The sequence below is a fragment of the Dermacentor albipictus genome, chromosome 5, assembly GCF_038994185.2.
Source record: "Dermacentor albipictus isolate Rhodes 1998 colony chromosome 5, USDA_Dalb.pri_finalv2, whole genome shotgun sequence".
In the NCBI taxonomy this organism is placed as follows: Eukaryota; Metazoa; Arthropoda; class Arachnida; order Ixodida; family Ixodidae; genus Dermacentor; species Dermacentor albipictus.
Window position 1 is genome coordinate 81,861,512 of NC_091825.1, and position 7,998 is coordinate 81,869,509.

The 7,998-nt window shown below is 47.8% G+C and overlaps 1 long non-coding RNA gene across 1 annotated transcript in view; it reads right to left on the reverse strand.

Annotated features, from left to right (window-relative positions):
* LOC135910763 (uncharacterized) overlaps positions 1 to 5,010 on the reverse strand; it is a 65,795-nt gene extending 60,785 nt beyond the window's left edge. Inside the window, exon 1 of the long non-coding RNA XR_011514881.1 lies at positions 4,866 to 5,010. This is a non-coding gene — a long non-coding RNA (uncharacterized lncRNA). The remainder of the gene's footprint in view (positions 1 to 4,865) is intronic.
* Positions 5,011 to 7,998: the final 2,988 nt, after the last annotated feature.

Below are 7,998 nucleotides of genomic sequence, written 5' to 3' on the forward strand. Positions count from 1 at the left end.
CACTCGATTACCGCGGTAACTGACGGTCAAAATGCTGCAGTGAAGAAGCGCGGCAGCAGCAGAGAGCGGACTGACCTTCGTGCTGCGTCTCGCTTCAATGCGAACTAAGCATCGAAAGCACAGCGCTTGCGAAGTTACCAGCACTCGGCGCATTTTGTGCACATCACAGATAGCTTTCAAGATATGGGCGTCCGCGCGCCGCGTCGTACGCAGCGGCCGCCAAAGTAAAACGAACCCCCCCCCCCTCCCCCCTTCCCCAAACTCCCCACCGGCTCTGCCCTAGGCCCGTTGCCTCGCGCACGACGAAAGACGGCGCGCTTCCTCCTTTCTTTCCTCTTTTGCGCGTGTGGTTGAGAATAGAGGGTGTTGGGTTGAGCCGCTATCGTCTGCTGACCTTCGCAAGCTTTCAGTCGCACATACAGCATACGACACGCGGTGACGGTGTTATCGTCCTTGGACATTATACGGAACATTACGGTGATGCCGACGCCGACGTCGAAAATGCGCTTTGAGTGTCCATATAATTGCTGTCGCAATAAAAGAAGTTCCATGAACAGGGCTCTTTAACGTAAGAGCAATATATACAAAATGGATTTCAATTACCTTCTGACTAGCACGTTTACAAGAACGACTGTTTTGAAGACAGGTTACGTGTTCTCTTTCACATTGGCACTGAGCGGATGTCGACTGTGCTCAGTGTGGCGTGGTACACTGCTAAGGGGAATTCACATGCCGGTGTGGAGCACGTATAGGTTCATTGCTCTGCCAAGTTTTGAAGCGCTCAGCTTTGCAGGAGACGACTTGTGTCCGGTAACGCGGGTACTTCTATAGTGCTCTACAACTCTGTAGAGCAACTCTACAACTTTTGTACTTTTAAACTAGCGCAGAGACCCCCGATAAGCTACCCTTGAGTGCTTCCAAAACCATGATATTAAGTTACACTCGAAAAACACACGATCTGCAGTTTCGTACACCCTTCGTGATGCTCCGTTGCCCAGGGTTCATGAAATGAAAGATCTTGGTGTGCATTTCCATAAAACGCTTTGCTTCTCTTCACACGCTAAATATGTAACCCAACGTGCCCTTCGCGCTCTCGGCGTTGTTTGTCATATATCGAAAGACTTCCACTGCCTTGCTGACTTTTTGAAATTGTATTCTACTGTGTGCCTTCCACTACTGGAGTATGCCTTGTTAGTTTGGGGCGGAACAAGCAAACCTAATTCTGACTTCGCTGAACACGTCCGGAACAATGAATATAGGTTTTCAAAAACCTCTTTTGTCGTTCCGGCGACCGTATATAGTCTAGACCGCCCAAGTACACCTCAACTCGCACCTCTAAAATCAAGACGTATTAAACCAGGCTTTCTCTTCCTCTATGAGGTGATTCAAGGCATTATACATTGTCCGAAGTTTCTCGATCGTGTGATACTGTCCGTAAAAATAAACTAGGCAGCGTTCCGCCTTTTCTTTGTGGTCCTGTTGGAGCAGTCAAGTCACTGTCCTATGGCCCGACTCAAAAAAAAAAAAAAGTCAGCATTCTGACTGTATTGACACATTTTAGAGTTAATTTCCTGTGTTTTGTATACATGTATATTATAGTCATGTATGATTATCTCCCCTCTTTACGTCCGGCTCCTCATTTTCTGCTTCCCATGTTTCTCTCTTTTTTGTTATCTCACCTTATTTCGCCTACCACATTTCTCTTCTCTCTACATTTTGTCTTGCGTGTTACTTTTTAAGTGCACCAGTTCGAAGGCTCCTTAGCCGTTCCCGGGCACTATATTAAACGCTTGATTTATTATTATTATTATTATTATTATTATTATTATTATTACTACTATTATTATTATTTCCTCAACACTGCGTTTGTGTATTACGCTGTAAATTAGCCAGTGGAAAATGTTTCCATTCTCTTTAGCGCATGCTAAAGTGTCTGTTTTTGTGTTTCACGCTGTGGTTTCCGTAGAGAAACATGAGCCACTTTATTGCGATCATTGCGCTCCTGCCGACGTCTTTACGCCCGCAACAAGGCAGCACATAGCCCGGCACTGCCATGAATGTTTTTCGTGCTCTACGGTCGGTGTCAGCAGCGGCAAATTCACCGCTATCGAACTCGAAGAGGACTTGTAGGAGGAAGCGGTAGAGGAGGGTTGCTTGCCGCAACCGGACCTAGCCTTGCAAAAGTTGCCGTCAACTGCCCCGTACGAGAGCCGTTTATCAAATGCGGTATAGGGTCTTAAGCGCGTCACATTGCTAACGATGGCGAACATGGGTATGAACCGGGGCGCAAAAGGCTGAGCGCCGCCCATTCTGCGTCGGCCCACACGGCTCACTATACACACTTTAGAACGCTGCATGACGCAGGTGCTTAGGGAGTAGTCGAAGAAGTTCTCTCCTAAGTAACCAGTTTTCTCGCGAGTATATCACGTCTTTTGCTCTTGCGTGTGCAACCATCTTATGCACCTCAGTCCATGCGTTAGCACTTTACGTTTTGGGAAAAGAATTGCCCGTGCGCCACATACATACATACATACATACATACATACATACATACATACATACATACATACATACATACATACATACATACATACATACATACATACATACATACATACATACATACATACATACATACATACATACATACATACATACATACATACATACATACATACATACATACATACATACATACATACTGTGTCTGCGTCTCCGTGTAGTACACCGGTATTCCATACATTAATTGCGCACAAACTAAAACTGCGTCTGTGGTGCGGCATCCTGCAAATGCTGGTAATCGTTAGCACGAAGTATGTGTCGATGCGAACATTTGATGAGATACCGCCAGTCTTTATGGCGCATTTTCCAATCTGACTCCGTCTTCAGATCGTTTTACAAGATGACACAGTGTTGACGCTGTTTCTTTTATTATTTGGCCCGCACTATAGCCTCCCTGCAGCTCAAGGGGACCTCTGTTAAGGGAACGGGTGCACCTTGCTTTGTCTGCGCGCTATGCCGTCGCCAGGCGCGGTCACCTTAACACGCAACGCGCTGGAGACAGCTCAGCTGTGCATATATACACAATGGAATTCCAGCGACGTAACGCGATACGAACATGAGGGCGTCTCGAATCGGACAAAAGGTCTTTCGCTCTTTTCATCTTTTCTGTGGCCTTGTTTTGCTGCGATGCGAATCCCTCGTGGCGTATTCATGGTGCCGCGACAAAGATGGTTGCTTGACTGATTGCAACTCTAACATCGGCGATTTTTCTGCCACGATAATACGTTCAATGGTTCCATAGGCGAAATCGGGCCAAGTTGCCTGGGTAATCGACTGCGTAAACAAATAAATAAATTAATGTAAAAATGGGAGGAAACCAGAAACAGATAGCGAGACGCGGTCCGCTGTTTCAGCAGATGGAGGCTAGCTACCAAGAACTCGCGCAAGAGAAAAAAAATGACAGGCAAGGAAGGTACAACGTTTGGTGTCTGTCAAAATGTAAATAAATACGCATTGACTCAATACTGTAATCAAAGCACACTGAAGAAGAACGTTAAATCAGTTTAGACTCTTCAAGTATCCTTTGACAACCATATGTGTGTTAACTTCGAGGATTTAACAGGTTGATTCTTAGATGAGAAAATAAAGGTGAAAGCTCAATGTTTAATGTTTTGCTCCGAAACCACTGCGCTGCTACGTCAGTGTGACGTCAATAAATTTCAAACTATTTTTTTCGTATGCGGGTTATTGTTGCTCAGCAACACTTCTTGAAACTTGCCAGGTTCAGTCTTTGGGTCTTCTAGGATACTATGTAGTCCTTCTCTACCGATAAAATATGACTAGGCCCTACAGATGCCGTAAAAGCACATGACGCCACAACAGACTGGTGCGGGAAATTCAAGATGGCGTCGCCAGCAGTCTTTAGCTTTTGCGTCTCACTGAGCCTCTGCTCACTGTAAGAGTGTTTTCTTTTTCATATTGTCATCTGCGTAGTTTAATAACACAGCCCATTTTTTTTTCTGCTTGGTGTCGCTTCCTCATAGAAGGGATGGGGGAAGGAGGGGGGGAGGGGGGGGAGTTCGTAATGTTACGAGCCTAATGCGATGGAGATAAGGGATTAATAAAAGTGGAGAAGTACGGCTTGAAATCAGCTACCGAGGGCTTGGTGCCGCCGCAGGTTAGCCAACAATATATAGTGCGTTTATTTCCCTGATGTCAGTGTTCCTACCGGGGGTTCCATGCCTCTGCGGTAAATTCGAGACTGAAAAAAATTTGGCTTTATTGTTTTTTTCTCGCAATAATCACAGCCTTCTTCGTAACAAGACTGCGGGCAGGCATTGGAGAAAATACTCTATATACCAGTCTAAATTCCGGCAGTAACGGGAAGCTGGACTATAGTTAGGAGGCTTGAATATTGGAAAACTGCGCTTTTTCGCCATTGCACTCACCGTGGTGGTCTAATGGCTATGGCGTTGCGCTGCTAAGTACGTTGTCACGGGTTCGAATCCCGCGTCCACGGCTGCCGCACTTCCATGGGGGCGAAATGTAAAAACTCCCGTGCACCGCGTGGTGCATCGGGTGCACGTTAAAGAACCTCAAGTAGTCAAAGTTAATCCGGAGTCCCTCACCATGACGTGCCTCATAATCAGATCTTGGTTTCGGTCACGTGAAAACCCAAAAGGTCATTTTTCTTTTCCATTACGCGGATCCAACGAGAATGATCAGAGCTGATCTATAGGTGCACGGAAATCTGCGTTCTTCAGGCACCGCCACGGCTGCGCCGACCGGTGCAAGCAACGGGCCCATACGAAACGCCTATACCGTACATCTACGGCACAACGTCGGTGCGGCGTCTAGCTTACCTCTCGAGCGGCTGGGAACGTGCTCGCGCAAGAGCGGCGCCGTCCCCTTTCTGCACGCCATTCATTCCCGCCGAGTCGGCAACGTGATTCCGCGCACGTCAGCGACCCAGACGCACGCGTTGCATGCTGCTGCTGCTGCTGCATAAATGTCGACCACTCCCACCGCCGCGTTCCGCCCGAAACACGACCTGGCGCTTCGCCCCGACTGTCACTTGTACGCAACGTCATATTGTTCATCTATCACTCCCGTTTATAACTATACTTGGCAGTGCGCGTAAGTGCAAAGGTGAGCTGTACAGGCGAGTGTTGCTGTTGCGTGAGCAAGAACGGCGCCAGCTCAACCATCTACGCCAGAGAAAACTTGCGAAGCACGAGCGCTGAGATGAACGTAGTTAAGAAAAAAAAGAAACGAACAAGGAAATGAACACGCAATGCAAATAACGAAGCGGTGACGGTCGAGTCCAGCAGAAGGCGAAATGACGGGAACTGCTCTATAGATCAAGTCCACGCGAGAATTTGGTACAGTATGCGTTTGAATAGGCCGTGACATATCACAAAGCTAGTTTACTATCGGCATAAATTCTTATGCGAACAAGCCGTGCGTTGTTGCGCTTTCATTATCACCTCCATTTACAACAGGGACCTACTTAAGGCTCCAAATGTATATTTGAAGTTACCATAATAGGCAGGTAAAAGGTGTTCCAGTTGATTTGATTTTCAAGTTTCCTTCGAGAAATAAATCATAGACAGAGTATAAGTTTACAGGGAATGGAGAGCATGATAGTACGGGCAAAAATTGAAAGATGAGCGATAGTCACTTGTTGGACACACACTATTTTATTTTGTTGTTGCTGTTATTTATACAGGGACTGAATGAAGATGGCATCTTTACGAAAACAGACTAGGCTCTAGCGAAGGAAGACCTCCCTTAGTGAAGATTGGCACAAACTCGTTTTCTGCCTGTTTAGAAGCGTTATGTAACTATAAAACGCCTTATAAATAAAGTCGTAGTTTCGATTGCTCAAAATGTGAAACATCAATTGGATAGCAAATTAGCAGACAGCTATAATAAGTAAGAATAGTAGTGTTATCGGTCTTATCAACTTGTAAACACTCGCTTACTAACTAAATTAACGGGCATGGTGTCAGCGCGCACAGTCAAACATGCACACATCACACTCGATGACCGCGGACACTCGCTGTCCAAACCTATATAGTGACGCTGGCCGCAGGCAGCGCGGCCGCAGCGAGAGAAGTCACCTCCGTGCTTTTTATCGCTTCAACGCAAACTGAGCGGCGGGAACACTTTTCAGGCAAAGCTACAAGCCGCCGGCCCACCTATAGAATGTGAACCCAAAGCAGATCGCTTTTAAGATAAATCCTGCGACCACGCGCGGCTGCTGAAGTACAAAGCCTGCCCTACCTTCCCTACCCACGATTCAGTACGCGCGACGGAATACGGCGCGCTTCCTCCCCGCTTTCCTCACTTACGCGCGCTAGATTGATCCGCGATCGTCGGCTCACCCTATAGCACGCCTTAACTCGCGCATACAGCATATACGGCGCGCGCCGACGGTGTTATCACCCTTGGAATTTATACGGAACATCACGGAGATGGCGACAGGGACGGCGACGACGACGGCAAAAGTGCGCCTGGGTTGTCCATACAATTGCTATTGCAATAATACGCGCAATCTTGAGGAGAATTTCCAAGAGAACGTCATCGGTTGACACTTCCAGTGAAATATCATCCGATGTCACCTCCCCGTGATATTTCACGTGGAGGTGGCGTCTTTCTCCTCAACTATATAGGCTTCTGTTATGCAATCTTATCCTCACTGTCCTGACCTCGTTATCGCGGGGATTAAGCTGGTTTAATTGTCACTTGCCACACTTCCTCGTCAGCAGGTGTGGTAAGACTCCCACAGTAACGGCATTCTCAGGTGACAGCGGTAGCGTAGAGAAACTTGTCGCGAGATTTCGCCGTGCTGCACGTGAAACGACGGTAACAAAGAACTGCGCATTGCCTTCTCTGGTGGCCCTTGGTTGGCACCTGTGCGCCCGGCCCATCCCTGCAATGCGCGTTCACCCCCGTGACGTGACGTAGTAAATCAGGGCGGCGGGAATGGTTATTGGCGCGAACACTCCCCTCTTCAGACCTTAACCCTACTATTTGCGCTCGGTTCGGTAAAAAAAACGGGGGGGGGGGGGGGGAGCACTTTCCGCGCCGTTGGGCGGGTCTACCATGATGGCGTCGCGCGATCAGTGCGCACAGAACCTCGGGCGAAGGCTATAGCCCTTCAATTCCGCGGACGTGCCTGCGAGTAATATGACGACCGAGAGAGACTGTAGAAGACCGCAAGCGATCGTCGTTGCAAAGCAATAAAAATTCAAGAACACAGCACGAGTGAAGGACAGCAACAGCATACAGATGACAGTACCCGAGCGCGCTGCTCGCCATAGCAGTGTTGCATTACGGCCGGCGGAATCGCACTTTGCTTCTGCCGGCTATGTTATTACACACGCGCCGAGGGACGCCCGCCCGGCGGCTGGCACTGCGCATGTGCGCTTACGCCTAGCTAGTACCGTGCACTGCAGGGCAAGTAGGAAAGCGCGTGCGGGTGCCCAAGCCTGTTATCTTTCAAAGGATAACAATAGACTCTCGTCGAAACGCGCTCTTCGATCGCGGCCGGATTTTTCGGGGTACAGTCAGCTACACAGCACTGACTCGGCGTACAGAAAGCATGCTTAACTAATCGCTGTAAAAACACAGCAACTCGAAGGAAATCCGTCTGAAGCTGTCAGGGTCTTTTTTAGCTGTATGATTCGAGAGCGCACTAACCGAATAAGTTTAATCAGATCACCGTGTTAATTATCTTTCACTTTGTTAATTATTGCTTGCAGACTAATTTGTTGTCGTGGTGCGTGTTATTATGACTTTTACGTGATAACATAAATGTGTGTTGTAGATACCGCCTGTTTGAAAGCTGACGAGTAGCCGGCGCCTTATTTGTGCGTCAGCATTCTATCGCGTTAGAAATGTTTCTAAGATATATAGTTCAATAATTTAAGAAAGCTCGGTCTCCGAAGTGCGTATTAACACATCGCTTGGGCAGCCGAATGAATTCTGGGG